This window comes from Corvus kubaryi, unplaced genomic scaffold (assembly GCF_017639235.1).
Source record: "Corvus kubaryi isolate FWS band 111438036 unplaced genomic scaffold, C.kubaryi_AGA036_p1.0 74, whole genome shotgun sequence".
Lineage (NCBI taxonomy): Eukaryota > Metazoa > Chordata > Aves > Passeriformes > Corvidae > Corvus > Corvus kubaryi.
In genome coordinates this window covers 12,588,312-12,606,947 of record NW_024582061.1, presented here as the reverse complement: position 1 = coordinate 12,606,947, position 18,636 = coordinate 12,588,312, and the positions used below count along the sequence as shown (strand labels likewise).

General features: G+C 42.1%; 1 long non-coding RNA gene across 1 annotated transcript in view; it reads right to left on the bottom strand.

The window, feature by feature from the left end:
- Positions 1 to 18,590, bottom strand: part of LOC121675591 — a 45,612-nt gene extending 27,022 nt beyond the window's left edge. Inside the window, exon 1 of the long non-coding RNA XR_006020122.1 lies at positions 18,174 to 18,590. This is a non-coding gene — a long non-coding RNA (uncharacterized LOC121675591). The remainder of the gene's footprint in view (positions 1 to 18,173) is intronic.
- Between the last annotated feature and the right edge of the window lie 46 nt (positions 18,591 to 18,636).

Sequence of the window (18,636 nt, the reverse complement as noted above, 5' to 3'; positions counted from 1 at the left end):
AGTTTCAGAAGTTGACCAGGGCTCTGTGCCCTGCTTTGTGGGGTGGACCTGCCTGATGAAAGACTTCTGAAACCGCTGTTAAAAATCTGTGTGGAATGAAAACTCTATTTCACTTAACTAAATTCCAAGTAGACCAGCCCATATTATTTTTGGTATGAATGTTGTAACGACTTCTAAGTGATTTGAATTGCTGCTAGAAATTTTGTGCCTGTTTTGCAACCCATAAACCCTGGGCTGTAAAACAGAAGCTGTGATTCTAGTGGACAACATTTTCCTCGGCATTTCTGCTGCTCCTTTCAGTGCCAGTGAACTGTGAAGAAGCCACAGTCTGGATTAACAGTGAGCCCTCTGCATTGTTTTCTGCATTGTCTCTTGTGGTATTTTAAGCACCTGATGTATAGATGACAAATACCCATGCTGCTGGTATGCACCTATGTGTTGCTGCTGATTCTTCGAATTTTACTGCTGCTACTTTATATTTCCCTCAAAGAGGGAGGGGCAGCCATAGAAAATAATTTTGACATTAGCCCATACTCTTCAATAGCCTGGCTCCTTCTCCAGATTTGCTGGGTTTTTACTTCTGCCATTCCCAGCAAAGCACTTTGCAGAAATGCAATCAATGCAAAGCGCTGGCTGCACATCTAAGTGAAAGCAACAGTGTGGGGTGTCAATGCAAAGTGTGTGATGAGAATTTACCCCCCCTAATCAGTGGGGTTGGAAGGGGACTCTTTGGAAGGAACTTCTGGATTTACTTTCAAGAATGTTGCCTCTAATGCCTTCTGCCTGTAGTAAATGCTGCCACATGGCACAAGTTATGTCAAAACTGTTCTTGAAGTTGTGGTTCCAGAAAAGGCATCTACTCATAATCACATATCTTTTCAAGTGGTTTTGAGCTAGTCACTAATGTTTTTACTGGAGTTCCTTGAATAACTTAGTCTTGCTTTGTAATAAATATGTCCTTGCTTACAATTACTGGAGAAAGGCTGTGCACCTGCAACCAGCCACAGAGGAGTGCACATGACAATCACATTGCGTCTTTGCAGCTGAAATGAATGAACTGCAGAGATTCTAGCATGGTAGAATATCTAAAAAAAAAAAAAAAAGTCAACCAAAAAAGTAAAAAGTGAGAGAGAAGGAATTTTAATGGCATGAAATACACATCAGTCATCAGTCAGAGGAAAACCGGTCCATTTTATGAGCAAGGATCTTGTTACTGACAGCTGCCTTGTCTAACATTTTGCCATACTGAGAGCAAAATGAGACATCAAGCAAAAGCAGTTTTAACTTAAAATATTTGCTTGTTGTGTTTTGCATCATATTTTCCTTGTGTCTAGTTCACTAAGTATAATTATTCTGCTTTGGAAATCATATGAAAAATGATGGGGAAGCTACAAACACTCCAATATCAAGTGCAGACTCATGTCCACATGTTCACACTTGTGCTCTCTTGTGCTTTTTCCTTTTAATTATGTTATTTTTCTAGTAAATAACAGATTACCTGACTTGGGTGTCAATTAGTCATCATTTTCTCACTGCAAATCTTACCATCTCTTCAAGATTTCTTAGGATTCAATGGGAGTTTTCAACTGACTATCCACTGGGCCAGACCAAATGTTCAAAAAATGGTATGATTATACCAGAGTTTAAATTAATGTGGAGCTTTATAGGAGAAACACAGTTTCATCCAGCTGGAGCTAAGAATTAGATCCAACTAAATAATATGTTTGAGGATAGAGACCCAAATTCTCATTAAATCTAGCTGCAATAATTCAATCCTTAATTCTTACTTATGTAGCCATTTTTCTCTTTCTGCCTTTATAGATAACAACAGAAATCTGTTTCTTGCAGAGTGTTTACCATTTGTAAAACACCATGTATTGCACAAAGGTGAGTAATCACAAAAACCCTGTGTAGGAAAGCTGATGCCATGTGAAGCTGCTTGTTTTGCTCCTCACCCCCTGTTCGCCAGTCAGCCCCTGTTCAGGGAAAAGCAATCAGGTGTTTTGCATCCCAGAGGAATTCCTGTAATGCCCCTAGGATGTAGTCAAGTTCAAGAAACCCCAGAGTTTAATCAAAGTGCAACTAACTTCAAGGAAACTAAAGCAGAGAGATACAAGGTCTGATCCTCAAAAGTACTGTTAAGCTCTAAACTTCATTAATTTCTTTAACAGATGAAGTATGCTCAGTCCCTTTAAGGATGCCAACTACTGTGCAACTTGCTCAGTACTGTTAAAAAAAAAAAAAGTCCTGTTCTTTGCTGTTGATCAGTCTGATTCTTGCAATATTCTACTATAACAAAAAAAACCAAAAAAAAACACCAAAAAAAGCGCAACCAAATAAATATTGCTGGTGGTTTTCTTGGCTTTGGCAATTTAACATCATAAAAATTAAAAATGAAAGGTCAACTTCACTAAATTATTTTAGTAGATTAAATAAAACATTTGGGAATTCTTCCTTTTGGGTAAGATTCTGAAAATGCATCACAAACACCAGAAATTACTGATGCTAATAATCCTGCCACTTTTCCAGCTGACTAAAAATAGAGGTCTGTGACAGCCTAAGAATGAAAACATTCAGTCAGAAGTTTGTAACTGCTAGTCATGGTTTCATCTCTTAAATCTATCTTCAGTGCAAGAAATGATTAATGGTCCTGCAGGAGTAAAAGCTCATTCCCCTGATTGCTCAGGGAGGAGAACCGGGACTGCAGCCCTGGGGTGGGTGGTAGGGGGGAGGATGTGCAGCTGCTACTGCAGGGGTGTGGGATGCCACCGAAGGACCAGGAGCACAGAGGGTGCAGTGGGAGCTGCAAGGAAAGGGAGATAGTCTCCTTTTGGGCAACCCCACTCCACCTGTATCTCAGGGAAGCTGCCAAGGGCCCTGGAGCAGTCATGGCTGGCAGTAGCACAAATTGCTTGGGATGGCTTGTCTCCTTGCAGGGCAGCTGAGGTCAGAAGAGAGACTGTCTTGGCACATGGACATACTTCATCTGGAAAACACCATCTCCATTCACTTTCTCTTCTCTTCTGCTACCTAATATACAAACAACAGACCAGCTCCAGAATTTTTATTTGCTAGGAATGGGTCAAAGATTTGCTTCCCCCAATTCAGGATCATGTTCCTTTGGGGTTTGTTCCACACTTCTTTTCCTGATTGCAACAACTTACTTTCATAGGAAAATGTTTTCATCCTGTCATACTTCACAGATCTCACAGTCTGTGAGCTCTCTTGAAAACAATTAAAAGTTAATCACCTCCTAAACTTTATTCCTCTCTACATTTTTAAAAGAAAGCAAGCTCTCTTTTTTTTTCCTCCCCTAAATCAATGACAACTCTTTAAAAACCTGGGGTTAAAAATTCCAGCATGAAATCTTATGCAACAGTCAAGGAAGGGTGGAGATATAAATATCATAAAGTCCAAATTCATCACTGAATCTGGAGCACATCCACAAATTTAAAAGCCGATGGGACACTCAGAGTAGAAATAAACACAGATGGACAACAACATTGCCAGAGAAAAGGATTAGACAGGACCCACAAGTGACATGAGGGAATGATCAGATCAAGGCAGTGCATTTTATTCCCACAAACGTCCTTGCTTCCCACCTCTTCCAGTAAGACGAGGCAAGAAATTTCTTACCCCCCACTAAGAATTCCTGCAGCAGAGAATCTTTTGAGGGTGCACTCAGTAAGTCTTGCCCGGCTTTGTGCTTCTGGCATGTCCTTCTTTAGAAAACTGACCATTCTGTGACCTTAGGCTGCTCTTCCCAGTTGCTGTCACTCAGCCACGGGCAATACCAGAACTTCCCCTCTGAACTGTGTCCTAATTTCCTAATTCCCGTGACTACTCTGGTCTGCTATGTGTCCTCTGCTGAAATAATTGGCTTGTTGGACCACATGTGCTTTTTGGTAATAAATTGTTTCACTGCATGTACACAGATCACATTCAAAAATTCAGTTTTTCCTCTAATGAAAAGGTTGCTCCGCCTGGCCAGCATCATTTGGGAATTTAAAAAAAAAAAAAGGAAGGAGTTGCATGATATTGCTCCCTCTTCCTTTTTGGTTATCCCCGAGGGCTTTGAAATCTCTGGATGCTGCAAAACATAAAAGGAAAGGTTTAAATTCTGAGACAGCTCATTCCCTACCCACTTCTCTTGCTTGCTCTCAATATCTGTCTACTCAGAAAACTACTACCGGCATACCTAGTACTGCCCTCACTGCCCTGTTAGCAAGGAGTGATGCTTCCCAGAGTCAGCACCTAACACCCCAGCAACACGCTGGATGATGTTCTGCAAAACTGAAAAGTTTGAATTGGTTTAAGCAACCCTCGTTGCCATTTCTGTCTGGAGCAGGCACTTGCAATGAATGTAGTAACCTAAACAGCACACGTGTGAGTCACAGGAAAAGCTTCAGCAAAAGGTTCTTGATGTTGCAACACACTTCCCTATATTTAGACACAAGGAATGATGTCTCTAAAGTTAAAAGAACTCAAGCAAGCTTGAAAATGAAACCTCCAGGATGATTTTTAAAACTCTGTCTGACTGATCTGGGAAAAGCAGCGAGTGGTCCTCTTCCAGGAAGGTCAGCCATTAGCAAGTGGTGAGGTTAACACAGCAGTCTGCTCCTATAGTTCGGATACTCACACCTGAGAGATATTTTTTACTCTGAGCCAGCCAGAGTCCCCAGCTTCACCTACTATTTTTTTCTCTAGAATTTTAAACTTTTTTGGCATTTTTTTGTTTTTTGTTTTTGTTTTCTTTTTTTTAATGTGCTGTATTTGCAGATGCAATCAAATGTTGCACCTGCTGGTTCCCATTTATTTCTGGGCATGGTTGATCCACACTGCCTTATTTTCCAAGAAGGCGGCTGCATCCCAAAAGCCTCATTCCCATTTAAACTGGGTCCTGATTCCCTTTTATGCTCCTATAAAGCAGCAATGGAAAAAGGCCATGGCAGAAGGGAGATCTGGGCCCTAAATCAACTGAAAACACCTATTTGTCAGGTAGCTAATCCAAGATGTTATAGCCATTTATAAAAACTTGTTATTTTTCTGCAGTCATCCAGGAATGCCATTAATAGCTCTTCACCATGGTGCCAAAAGACACTTTTTGAAGGGATTTAATGCCCAGATCATTGTAAATCTGATCTTTGTTTTTGCCCGTTCCCCAGCCAGCAGCCATGAACAAAACAGACTTTGAAGCCTGCAGCATTATTAATCTGAGACTTATTACGGTAAGAGAGAGAGAAGGAAATAAATCCCTTTTTCTAGCACTCCTAACTCAGTGTAATGCCCCAAGAATGACAAGCTAAACATCACTCTGAAGTTATCAGGCTTCATTTCTCATGACAGATAGCAAGCAGCAGATTGCACTTTATCTTTTTAAGCTGACCTGACTGCAAACAAGGAATGCACAGAATGCCAAGGCCCTCCTTTCCCTTTGTGAAGTCTGTTCCAGCAGAAGCAGGGTGTCATGCTGCAATATTTAGCACTTAGTTCTTGTTGTGCTTAGGACAAAGATATGTTCAGAGCAAGGTAGTTCCTTGGAAAAAAAATAATCCAAAGCCATTTCCCTTTGCAGACCTGTGGCGCATATGCCCGTGTTGATTCTGGAGGAGAATGCAGGGCTTGGTTAGGGGGAAGCTCTACAAAAAGTAGATATCATCAACATGTCTGTGGAGCTGAGCTTTGATCAGCTTCCTTTACTGTCCAGCAAAACAGTTGGTAACCACTAAAACATTTGGAATGATGTCATGAGGTGCAACAAGGATCAGCCCTGAGTGTAAGATGGTCAAATGCCTTTACAATGAAGACACTCCTCTCTCTGTCAAAGGCACATTGGGTTAATGACAAGGCCACACTTTATGGATGCCTAAAGACTTTGCAAGTGGTCAAAATCACCAGGGATAAAAGGGCATTTTAATTTTTGTCAAACTATTTTTATGTATCATCGTGCTCATAGTTGTGTGATGATAAATTGTCAGACTTTTTACTGTTTTTCTTTTCCATTTATTTCTCTCCTGATAAAAGAGCTGCCTAAATAAAACATCTCTTGTATATTTTCTCATATTTTAATCAGTCTGATACTTCAGTTCCTAGAGAAGGAAAACAAGCAGAAAACTGAATTTAACATTGAAATATGGGGGTGGAATCCATCAATAAATCATTGCAGTTTGCTGTAGCCAGGAAAAGGTGCAAACTGCTTTTGCACCCCATTGCTTTGGAAGTTGTGATGACTTTTACTCTCCTTCCAATTTTACCTAACCAGGAAGACAGGCTTGTCTTTAGTTGCATTAATTGCTTCTAAAGAAGATGAGAAATGAATTCATGTAGCATCTGAATACTGCAGTCCTTCACTACTGGTATTTCTCAGCAGGACTCAGGGTAAAGCTCCTATCATTTGCCAAGGCTGTCATCACGTCCATCAAAATATGCAAACATCCACATGGCTGCTTGCCTCCTGCCAGCACTGGAGCATTTTCTGCTGTTTCAAAGGGAGCCTACAGGGACAGGCTTGCAGCATGCAAGCTCTGGGCTGGACAACTTGCTCATCATCCCACATTTTCACCTTTCTTCTATGCTTCTTAGGGACTAAGATTCTTTTCTACCAGCAAAGCACATGTATTTTCTTAATTAATGCATTTAAACATATATTATGCAGAATTTAGTTGCCCATTTTATAACACTGACTCTCATTGTGCTGCAGAAAGAGCTTAATAGGATACAGCAGAAATAGAGGGTAGAAAAATGGCTCTGCAGTCTTTAGTCTGTTTATCGGTAGTGTTTTGTTATTACAAGAATGCTTGGGGTTCTGTTTTTTCTGTGCTGGACTGATAGATTTTGTTTTAGTCTTTTGTAAGATGTTGTTTAGATCCCATTTGGAAGGCTGTGGAGAAAATTCTCTTTTCATAACAACAATCCAATTCTTCTGTAAATATCTGCTGTCCTATTTATCCTTCTGGAATTAAATTCAAAATTTTTTAAATTAAACTTGCTACCAGAGGAAGCAATAGTTGCAAAAACTGTTTAAATAGGTAACATTTGTGAATATAAACAGTTCTGGATTTTTTTTTATCTGAAGGCTTAAGTGGTTTCATAATTTCTGGTGCTGTTTTTGAGTGTTTTTACACAGAAATAGACCAAAGCATGCTGAAGCTACACATAAGGAGTGGAGAAGGGGGAGGAGGACGGCCGTTGTAAAAAATGGCTGGAGATCAGAATGGGAAGCTGTGAACACAAATTAATTACACATATGTGAGTAGCAAGAGGGGGAGGGAGGTACTCTCTCCACATTTGGAAATTTTAACAAATATCAGGCTGTCCTGTGATCTCACAGTCTGGAACTGTAAATCCAAGGAGAAAAAAGATCAGTCGGATCTTTTGCATTAGGATACAAGCCTTCAGTGAACATGACAAGGTAGATGTCTTTTCTGAGCTCTAGTGGTGGTTCACCAGGCACCATGCCATAGATGCCTGCAGATTCTACTGCTACATAATGCCTACTTACAGGGGCCCTTAAGAGAAATTACTTAAAGATAAATAACTCATAATGGGAAAAAAAGGCAAAGAAGGAAGCAGAAACATGAGGAAGACTGCAAAATGAGAGAAAACACTTTTGCTAAGTAATGGATTAGACCCTACCTTAAAACAAAGCACTCCAGTCCTTATCATTGCATTAGGCATGTTCTCCTGAGCTGCATCCCTCCCTGCCTGCTGCAGCCACAACATCGCCTCTCTCGTTCATATCTCCCCCTGTATCTGGGAGATTCTGCATCAGCAACACAAAACATGGCAAAGAGAGGTAAAATAACCTGCCTTTCCAAATCCATACGGGCACTGCTGCTGAGGGCAACACCTGTGGGCACAGCCTGATCTCTGTCTCCCCTCTGCCCATGGTGCTCTCCTCAGCACAGGTGGTTGGTCACCCTCACACCAAGCAATGGGATGTCACAGCCCTTCTGCAATGCAGCCTGGGACCAAGGGTGATTTAGTCTTAAAGATTTTGAAGCTCACACTTGCCAGTGGGGAAATGTCTAAGTTTTCACTTCAAGCTGCATGAAAGAAAACCAAACCAAAACAGATGACCCTACCGAGGTTGCAGTAAGTTTGTGAAACTTCCCTGCAGCACCATTTTGGGTTTTTTATGCTCTCAGCAAGTGTCCTGGTAGCCCTGTGCAAACACACACAGGTAAGCACCCCTGCATTGCTTTGCTTTGCTTGTCTGAGCAAGGCTGGCAAGAGGCACCCACCTCACCCACAGCTTTGAAAACTTGTCTGCAGCAGTGTCACAAGACCGGTCCCCAGAGAATTTCTAGCATTCTCTCCCCTGTCTGAAAAACATTTCTTTGTCTTAGCTTAGCTGTCCTGCCCAGCATCATTTCCCCCTCCACCAAGTCCTTAAAAGCTGACTGCTGTTTGAAGAATGACTTCAGTCTCACGAGATCAGAAGCTGTGGGTAGTCACACACAGTTATGCAAAGCCTCTGAGGTAAATGATGACACAGTGGGCAGGGAAATGGGAAATCAGACCCATGTGGCTTTCCAGAGGGCTTTTTTTGTATCTGCTACTTTGTTATGTAGTCCCTCCCAAAAATCACCAAGAGAAGTAAAAATGCGATCATACTACTCCTCAGTCATAAAACCCTGTTTTCACACAACATTGATTTACTCCACATTTCATTTTTTGTGGCACACGGGATAGGAACTACCAAAAAAAATTATGAATTTACTGTTTCATCACTTAAGAAGCAGTGCTTGAGCTCGCCATTTACTGCTTTGCTCTATTGTCCCCAAGCTGTAGCTGATAACAAGTTCACAACCAGGAACTCTGGATGTTCATTTGTCTCCAGATTCCATCACTTGCATATTTTATTATAATTTAGCTATTTAAACAGGGATGTTTCATCTCTCCCTGTTATACAGCCACAAATCTGCTTCCTCCAAGCTGCTAACTTATAGCAAACTTCTGATTCAGTCTGCAGTTCCTTTGAGCTCTGAGAACCAAACACTGTGGTTTAAAAAGATTAAAACCAGAGACGAAACCTGATTGTTCTTCCATGCATCTGCTTTAAATTGGTTGTTCTGTTTATTTTAGAGACTTCCACTGGTGAAATGAAAAAGCCAGCACCCATTCTGCAGAATTAGTCTTGCTACATTGGGCTTTATGCTTGCCTTTTATTTACCCTTCTTTTTAAGAGCATCAATGAAATGTTGCCTGCATTGTAAAGTCAACATGACTAACAATTAGCACATGCCATTAAATTAAGTGCTACCTCTAAACTGCATTCTGTAAGTTATAATCAGTTGTGGTTTAGCTACGGATGACTGGTCCAGGGTCCTGCTCACTTAAGGGCCACTCATCACCTTACAATGTACCCTTGTCAGAAGGTGCACACACACAAATGCCATTCCAGTGCTAGCAGCCCTGTCTTGTCTTGCCAGGGCTCTCCCTGTGTGCCCAGCACTAGCAGGAACACTTTTCCATGCTCTACAGGGAATCAGTAGTGTGATTCAGCTCTCCCAGGATTTAGAAAGAGAGAGTGAGCCCCAGGGGTGCCATGTGATGAAGGAGAGGGACACCTCACTGCCTGGCCTAAGGCGACACTCAAGATGGATGAACCGGAAGGGAGAAACTCAAGTGCGGGCAACATAGTTAACACTGACTGGGACCCAGGGACAGATCTTCCATTTATGTCAGCCTCATTTCCTTACTCATGCAACCCTTCCACAAATCAGGGAGGTGAGATAAACCCTGCCGAGAACCAAAGCAAAGCATTAGTGTCATTTAATTTCACTCGAATGGTCTTTGAGGCTTGACCAGCCTTCAGCAGGTTGATGTATCCCTGTCACTTGTGTTTTGGGGAACTGAAATATTATCTTAGCAGCACAGCTTTTGTGCTGTGATCTGTGGACCACATGAGCAGCCCATAACTGCTCTTAAAGAGTCTTTAGAAGACAGTTTAATGTTTTGAAGCTCTATTGAGCAACTCAGTAAGATGGGCTTATAATTGCTGGGTGAGTCCCTGTGTCACTGCAAACTCTGTTCAAGGGCTTGTGCCCATGCTTTGAAGGGCCAGGGAGCTGATGTGCTCTGGGAGTTGGCAGGAGCAGAGCAGATGTCCTACAGACGCTCTCCTGATGCATTTGTGTACTGGGTTGTTTGGTTGTCAGCACAGAGCTCACAGCATGGCTCATCTACAAGGACCTGAAAGGGGGTTTTAGTGACGTGAGGTTCAGTCTCTTCTGCCAAGTAACAGAAAATAGGATAAGAGAAAATGGCCTCAAGTCGCACTGGGGGAGATTCAGTTTGGGTATTAGGAAAAATTTCTTCGCCAAAAGGGTTGTCAAGCACGGGAGCAGGCTGTCCAGGGAAGTGGTGAATGCCACACCCCTGGAAGTGTTCAAGGCCTGGTTTATTGAATGAGAGCTTTGGTGGATCGATGGCATGTTTGTCCCTGCTGGGTCCCTCGTGGACCGCTTAGGCAACACTCTGCCAGCACCTACGTGTGCACACAATCTCACCTTCGCAGGTGGTCACGAACAGCCGCTCACACACACAGTCTGTGCACGAACTGGAGACAGAGAGGCAAGAGGGGTTCTCTGCATGCTGTTCCGAGGCGTTTAATGGCAACACCCCCGAAGGGAACGGAGGCAAGAAGAACCAAGAACTGAACGCCCGTGCCAGTTTTATCCCGAAAGCTCCCAAAGGCGGGCAGAGCATCCAAAACCAATAGTCTAAGGGCTAGGGGGCAGAGGCAAGGTTGAGTGACGTAACAGGGCCAATGGGAGAAGGAATGGGCAGGGGGAGAGGGCCAGTGACCAGCAGAATCTAGACAAAGGGAGAACTTTCTAGCACAGCGTTGTAGGGAGAGATCACTTTTAGGGTAACTTGGGTGGTGTAAAGTGGACTTAGCCACTGCAACACTGGCTGAATGGGGTTTTGAGCTACCTCATCTAGTGGAAGGTGTCCCTGTCTATGGCAGGGGAGTTGGAACTAGATCATCTTTAAGGTCCCTTCCAACCCAGCCCGTTCTATGTTTCTGTTGTATGATTTGCATTGTAAGGGGTGTGATGAGTTTCACAAAGCAAAATCCTAGCATTTCTTTTTAAAGTGAGTAGACAATCCAAGCTTGTGGCAAACTGCAGTAGTCTGCTTGAGTCTGTGTAATGTATGGGGATTTGACATCCAATTGCATCCCAGGCCATTCTAGGGACAGAGATAATGTGCCAGGCCAGGTTAAATGCATCTGCACACTAAACCCTGCAGATGCTCAGTTGGACAGATGCAGAAGCTTGATGTTATCCTATTCTCAGATGCCAAACAGAGCTTATTCGGTTCTTACAAAGCAAGGACGTAAGAGCCATGAGAAGGAAGTGGTTTACCGCAACAATGGCATCCATGGCTTGTAATGGCCTTCCAATTACAAGGAGCAGACGACTGTTCATCACAAACATTAGCAAGAGAAAGCTGAAAGAAGAGAAAAAGCAGCCTGCCGTGAGCAGGAATAAAAAGGCTGTAAGTGAAACTGCATATTCTCATAGGCTGATACACATCTGGCACGACTCTGCTGTAATCAGCAGTTAGCCTGTACTTGCACCCATCCACACAACAGCTGAATCCAACCCCAGAAGTCTTCCCTGGTAATTGTGGCAAATACCACTTCACCAAAACCTCTTTTTTGTTCTCCCCAGAACACTGGGCTTCCTCCCTTTCCAAGCAAATCTCTGCTTAAAATTTATAACAATAAAGTTTATGCTCTTTCCCTGCTCATCTGACACACAGTCTATTTGCCCAGGAACTTCCTGGCAGGGTGGAGGGACCCGAGGATGTATTAAGTGTAAAGAAGGCCCAAACCCACAGTGTTTTCAAGCCTCTTCAGCCAAATGCTATGTACCACTGGGGAAAAAGAAAACAAACACAAACCCCTGAGGTTTTAGTGAGCCTTTCAGGGTCGTCTTGTGAATGTGGTTTTCTAGACATATCCATGTGGTGACCAGTAAGACTTGCTTTAAATGGTTGTTCAGTTAGCTTTGGTAGGTAAAACTGATATTCCTAATTTCTCATTTGCATGTTTCTGGCTGAGACATGCAGAGTATGTTAGGTTAGGGAGTATACCACCTTCAAAACACTAATAGAAAAACCTCAGAGAGCTTCCATCTGTCCCAGTCATGTGTGACCATAGCTGCATTACAAAATTGCAATAATAATACCTTCTACTGCATCCTGCCACAAAGCTTTGTGACTGCTGAAAAACACATGTGGGCAATGATGGAGGTGCATCCAAAAGGGAGCAGTAAGTTGCCTGTCACCCAGAAACTGCAGCTGCTTTATAGCAACCCTAATAAGTAAATAGACATCTCCCATGCCAAGGAAGAAATCCCATATTAATCACCAGCAACAATGAAAAAGGGTCACTTTTTATGTTTAAAATTTTTATTTTACATAAAGCTACGCTGGTGAAACCACTTCTCTTCATATTCTTATGTTTTTCTGATGAGGAAATGCCAAAGATACATGGGAGACATCTTTCTCTTAGTGCACCACCTGGGGACATGCAAAGCAAATTAACTGTTGTACTTGCCCAGGATCCCAAATCTTCACAGCAGCACCACATGGAAAAAAGGCAGAGTTGTGACCACTCAATCTCTACCAGGTACCTCCTAGTACAAGAGTGCAGCTGTAGTGCTTCACTAATCTGTGCAGGGCCTCAGAGAAATAAATCTCACTATTTAAATTCTCACCAGTCAGAGGAGGTGTGTCCAGCAAGATGCAAACCAGTAACGTATCAGTAAGGCACTGGCTGCTACTAAGATACATTCCTGATAAATGAGTGGCCCTTCTTGAAAATATGGTCAAACCTTTCTAAAAAAATCAATTTTTCTTAGCTGGTTGATAAGAAAGTTGGTAGTTTCAGTCCAAGACAAAGACATGAATCAGAAGCCATGAATCAAATGACTATCCACAAGAGATAAATTTGGTTATATCTTCCCTAGCTCAGCCATGCCAAAGAACTTCTTAGCTTAATAACACTGGTCGACACTGGCATCAGCCCAGTGGTTCCCAGCACTCCTTATTAATGTGAATGCTTTTGACTCAGCACTTCCACAGTTCCATAAATATCAAGGCTGACATAATTTAAGCTGCAAAAAGCATTTATAAATATTAAAACTCAATAGCAAAGCTAACCTTCTGCTTGAGCTAAGCTTTGATTTATGCACTGAAGGTTTCTACTAACCAGGCTACAGGATGCCTTCAGCACAAAAGTGAAATTTTCATTTGCTTCTTCCTCTGTAATAAAACAATGCCTGGAACCAAATCATCAACCTCCAAGTCTGAGTTGTTTGGTTTGATTTCCAGTCGTTCTGCATTGGATGCAGCATAACTCACTCACTATACGGAAGGTGCATGGAGACATTTAGAATAAGGGCAGCTTTCACAAGGCAACCCTTCTGTGTTGCTGCTAAAATAACTGTCTCCAAGCAAAACCTGCTACCAGTCCTGAAAGTTTAGGGATGTGAGACAGGCCTGGACAAGATGGATTTCACGATAACATCACCCCTGTCACCAAGGATCATGCACACCACCTACTGTGCCCAGAGCATTATACCAGCATTTATTCAAAGCAATGCCAGATTTATGGCATTGCTACAATAACTGTGAAGGAAAAAGAGTCCCTCAAGATTAACAGTGTAGGTCATCCGTGGCAACCTCCCTACTCTATGATACTGAGTTACAGTGAGTTCACTGTAACCATCTTTATTTAGTGCAAACTGAAAACTCCATCTAGTTCTTTCAGTGAGTGAAAATGGCCCTGCAGTTAAGAAACATGATCTTACAACTTTTCCTTTTTAGTGCACCTTCTTCACAGTAGACTCAAAACTCCGTTTAACTCATCTTGTCAAGGTTGACTCAGCAATTTTATTTCTATACCCTTCTCAGCCATGTAAAATAAAAGAAGTATTTTTGTGAGAAAAATATCTTTTGACATATTTAAAGTAAGTGTTCAAAAGGTGTGTGTGGTACTGAAAATTCAGTTAAATAGACTAATACAAGTCAATTTAGTAGAACAAGGATAAGCAAGAAGAATGCATTTGGGAAGAGAGTAGAGACTCTGGGGAGGGAATAAAGCAGGGGGAAAAAATCAAAACAAAAGAACTGATGCAGCTCCTATTGCAGATATTTGCTGCTGGGCACCTCTGTATGATAAGTTTTTCAGCACAGTGTTTCAGTCTCTGCTATAGGCAAGGTAGAGCAGTGCTGTCAGCACTCTGAATACCTTTGAAAACCTTTGGTATTCTTCAAAATACAGAGAGACAGGAATAGACTTGCAGCCTTAATGGTTACTGCAGTGTGAAACATGAAAGTTGTAACCTACAATGAAAAGTCCCAAAAGTCAGTGAAGCCACTGCATAGGATGGTTTGTGTTGCTTTGAGAGACCCTCAAATACCCTGTTTCAAGTTTCTGGCAATAGGAACTCTTTCTTCACTGTGCAAATCCAACTTCACTACATCAAGAGCTGCAATGGTGATGTGAAAAGTGCTGCACCATGGGTGCTTACTCAGCATCCCAGTCAGTGGCTTTGGGGCTGGTGGCTCACCTTTGGGCCGAGCTGACCTGCCTTAGTGCATCAAAGCTGTGAATATGCACCACAGGCCTGGCCTGCCAACACCCATCAATGGGAAGACTGGTGTCCTCAAGCTGTTTCTCTTCCACATCTTGTGTCTCCTCCTGCAGAATTGTCCCCCGCAACCTACAGAGAGATTCCTAAAAGTAGCACTTCCAAATAGAAAGTGCATGTCTGAACCAGATGGTTGGTGCATAGTGAACATGCAGAAGGGCCAGATTTGATTTGTGTTTCATTAAACAACTCTCTGTGATACATTCTGATCTATCCTTCAGCAAGAGACCGGGCACAAGGCTGGGAACATGGAGGTGTGGAAGTGGACTGGGCTGAAATGATAGAAGCTGTGTTTCCACAGCACGACTAAAGGGGATGAATGAAAGAATATACCTCAACCTAAGCATGAGCATAGTCCAAAAAGTCTCTGTCTATTAGGGAGAAGAGCCTCCTGACAAATGGCAAAGGAATGCATAATCAGGTTTTGTCAGGTTTGACTTCATAGGTCTTTCTGCTGCAAGTTCTGCCTCTCAGATTTGATACTCGGGGCTGGCCATGAAACAAGAATTTTTGTTTCATAATTCAGAAGGAGAAATAAGAAAGAGGGTTTTTATTTTAAGTTTTTTAAATCTGTTTTCATTACATATCAGAACAAAACCACTGTATTTCCAAAACTTTCACACGTAAGGCCCAGAAAGGAAAGACAATAGGGGCCAAGCAACAAATAGGCCAGTGCCTCGGTGATTCCCCTCTGGAGGGGAAAACTTGGCTCCCAGCTCCCAAGCACTGCCAGACAGGAGAGGGACGGCAACTTGGACTCTTCCACCAGAAGGCCAGGGTTGGCCAGGTTTTCTCCCTGCCCCCCACACTCCTTTAGTTAACTCTCTCTCACTTCTGCCCCCATCTCCTCGGAACCTCTCCACTTCATGTAAATAATTACATATAAACCAAGCTACAGAGAATGAGAGTATGCAGTCCAGTGGTTAGGAAGTTCCTGGGAGATAAAAGGGAGCTGCAGATTCAAGTTCTTGCTCTGTCTGATTTGAAGCTGATTTCAATTAAGTATTCATTGGAAGAAAGAGAAATGGCCAGTGCAGCTTGGCGGCCAGGGAACCACTCCAAATCAGAGCAAGGACTTGAACCTGGGGATGCACTTCCCAGGGAAACCTCCTAAGCACTGGCAGATTGATCAGCTCTCGCACGTGACGCAGGCTTGGGATGGAGGCTGAAGCACTCAGCCAGTTCTGGGGGAGCTGCCTCATCTGGGGCCTTTGCTCTGAAAGGAAACCCATCGGAAGGCACATATCCAGCCAATGTGCTAGAATCATCATGTGAACCGATGTACAAGCATGTCTGTTCGCCTCACCCCACCATGGAAGCCCCCACACAGACAGTCTCCCACCAGAATTGGAGAAAGCTGAGAAGTTGACATCAGGCATCTCCAGAGTAGGACTCGCTTTCTCCTTCCCTGCAATTCCCCTACCAAACTAGGAAGGTTTTCTGCCAATGTTACAGTTGAAACAGATACATTCTCTCAACAAGTTCCAGAGAAGCATCATTTTCAGGTGGAAGAGCTGGTTTTGGATTGTATGGGACAGATCCAATACTAGTAAAGAATAGCAAAATTATCATTCATAATGTGGGAAATGGAGAAGTACTTGACAAATGTTTCTGGTTTAGATTCAGAAGGAAGCAGGACGATATATTCAGTCTCACTTGATAGTTACTGTTCCACTGGCAATTAGCGATGATGTTAAACAGCAGTCGTTAATAACATTTGTAAACCTGCAGGACTTGATTACTGTCTTGGTGAAGATTGCCAGCTTGGCTGACAGGAGTAGATGCAAAAAGGAAAAATATTTAGATCTTATAAGGTGTTTAACTCCCTCCCACATAACAATCCATTAGTGTTAAATGGCTTAAAAGCTGTCTAATGAATGTGTTTCTAGAAGTATTTTAAGCAGAATCACTCTCATTCAGCGAGGTGTTCCATCTGGAGTCTAGAGGGGGTTCTATTCTTCGTGTCGGCTACTTCTGTCACATACCAACAGTGTAGACAAAACCAAAACAACCGTGGTAGAAGTTTGAGACAACACCAAAGGGATGTAGGATGATAAAAGTGATGGGGGAACAACTTTGTTATAAGGATTAATTCCTTGTCATTTCTATTAATTGCATTTTCAGAACCAAATGTGAGTCATACATCTTGCAACAAAAGCTTTATGTCACACTTTAAGCTACAACCAGCGATTCAGATACAATTAACTTTGCAAAAACTTCATGGTCACATTAGATAATCAGTTGAACATGACCCTCCAGAGCAATTCTGATCCTTAGATAAATAAGCAGGGGAGTTTGAAAGAGTCAGTGAATAGCTCTAGTGAGAATATTGCTGAAATACCACATGCAGTTCTGGCATCCAAACTTTACAAAACGCATTCAAAATTTGGAAAGGATTCAGAAAAGAGCTACAAGAATGATCTGTGGTCTGGAAATCAGACTGAGACTAAAGAAGTTTAATCTGATTTATCCCAGAGAAGTTTAAGAAGTAATATGATCACAGCTCACAGGCACCCAGATGGTAGAGTAACTATTACAACCATGAGAAAGAAAATTTTAACTGTAGGTGTCATATCTAGTGTAAAAGGCATAATAAAATCCACTAGGTAGAAGCCAAAGCTGGACAAAATTCAAGTTTGGGGCATATATTTTCTCTAAACTGTGAAGGACATAAGGATTGAATACAATGAACTGAATTGTCTATCTCACAGTAGTTACAGAAAGACTAAAAGCTGTCCTTTATTATGGACAGGAAAATTCATGAGGTACTGCAATAAAATTTGTAGATGTGTCACACAGGAGGTTGGACTAGAGGATAACCATAACCTATCCTGGGTTTAAAAATCTCTGAATGTGTAGCTATAATTGCCTTTCTAATGGAAGATGGTCACTGGCTTTACTATATAATTTCCTACGTGTCAGCATCTGTCAGTGTTGGACAGCTTAGGTATATAATTATGTAAGAAGAACCTTGTTAAATATCCACTGCTAAAAATAACTTCTAAGGAGCTTTAGTTCTATTATTGTAAGTTAAATAAGAGTCCTGCTGCACACTGCAGAAAGACATTGCTTATCTTCTTATAATAACATGGAAACTTTGGTTCTCCAGAATATTCACTTGAGTGGACTATGATGATTTTTACTTTCTCCTCCAACTAATAAAGAAGTTCTATGTTTTTCTTTAAACCAAAAGGAGACTACAAGAACTCTCACAGAAAAAGGCTGTCTTTTATAAAGACCAATATCCCTTTTGAACATTTTATATGCCAGTCACATCAATAAGGGACATGAAGGAAACTCATAGATACTGTTATTCACTGTTCGTTTCATCAGTCTTGTAGGTACCATCAAGTGCTACCCTTACTGTTATCACTACACAGTAGGAGGAGGTTCCATTTTCTGTAGGAGATGGCTACAGAAAGGCTGAGCATCAAGAACTTACATAAATTGGATGTTAGTGCAAAAAAACTTCCATAAAGAAGGCAACAAAAGAAAACTTACCTTTCTCTAGAAAGCCTGTTCTGGTTCAGGAGTGCTCAGTTCATAAACACTTCAGCAAATCTTGAATGATTAATGGCTTTCCTTGGCTTCCAGTACAGAGCAGATGTGTCCTTGCAGTTGTGGTCAAGTCTTTCTTTGAGTTTCAGGATTCATTGAAGCCAGAAAGGTATCTAATGCAGTAGGGGGGAAGAGAGACTTTCCACTGATACTGTGTGCAAGAAATTTCCCCCACAGTTCCCCTCCCTATGGGTTAATAGTCAAAGCAGAAGCAGAGGTGTCAATGGTCTAATCCTCATCTCACAGTAACTTCATACCTTGATCTCATTAGCAAAATCCTTGGCCTCATAACAAATGCCATGCTGGCACATCAGTCCCCTGGACAGGACACTGACAGCTTGCATTTAGTGCTACAGTGGCAACCAGCTGAGGCAGCATCTGCCAGCGATCAGGGTGCTCTAAGAGG